We start from the raw sequence: 887 nt of genomic DNA, 5'->3' as shown, positions 1-887 counted from the left end.
TGATTTCTGCTCTTTACATGTTATTTTGCCTGTGGTTGGGCTTCAAGCACATAGGCAGTGGCTTAGCGGATGGCAATAGCAGGTGAAGGTCTCGTTTGAAGGTGAAGGATGAGCAGGACAGGTCACATCCCCTCTTCTTCTCATGCCTCCTGAAGGTCAGAGCCCTCTGTGCCCAGTGGCGCAGCAACAACTGCCTATGGTCCACTTGTAAATTGGATGCCTGAAATGATCAAGGTTAAAATAAATACTCCACAAAAGGGAGGGAGGGTGACAGAAGAGATGGAACCTTCTAGGCTGTGGGACCTTAAAAAAATAAAAATAAGAAAATACCACTGAGGCGGGCTTCCACCGTTGTCTTCGTCATCTGCCCATGGTGCAGAGCAGCATTTCTCAGCTGGTGAGAGTGCATCTCCCTGGGAAGGCATGGCGAGGTTCCTGCAGCGCCTCGGTGCCCAGCCAGCCAAGCGCTCCCCAGGACACAGACCTTCACGACAACGGCTGCTCCAGCCCAACAGCTCCGTGCCACAGCAAGATACATTTTCGGCTGGGTCACTGACCTAACTTGTTTGCCTTGAGGCAAACACCAAAGCTGCTGAACGGCTGGTGCTAGAGGGAGGGGAAAAGAAGGACCTCCTGTGACTTTTCAGCTGGGCCATCAACGTCAGGGGGTCAAGCCTGCAGGAGGGGAGATTTAAGTGGCTGCTTTTGCTCCTCAGCACGTGGGCTGTGACCATCCTGAGAGCAAGAGGGGGTGCCTGGGGCAGAAATCTAGCACTTCCTCTTCACTGCCTAACCCTGAGAAGCAACAGGCCATGTAGGTTAAGAGCCAGACAGGCTCAGAGATACAAGTGGAAACGTATTGGCTAAGAAACCACCTTAAACTGCTG

Source organism: Buceros rhinoceros, unplaced genomic scaffold, assembly GCF_000710305.1.
Source record: "Buceros rhinoceros silvestris isolate BGI_N320 unplaced genomic scaffold, ASM71030v1 scaffold17396, whole genome shotgun sequence".
Taxonomy (NCBI): Eukaryota; Metazoa; Chordata; class Aves; order Bucerotiformes; family Bucerotidae; genus Buceros; species Buceros rhinoceros.
Note: the sequence above shows the minus strand (reverse complement) of the source record.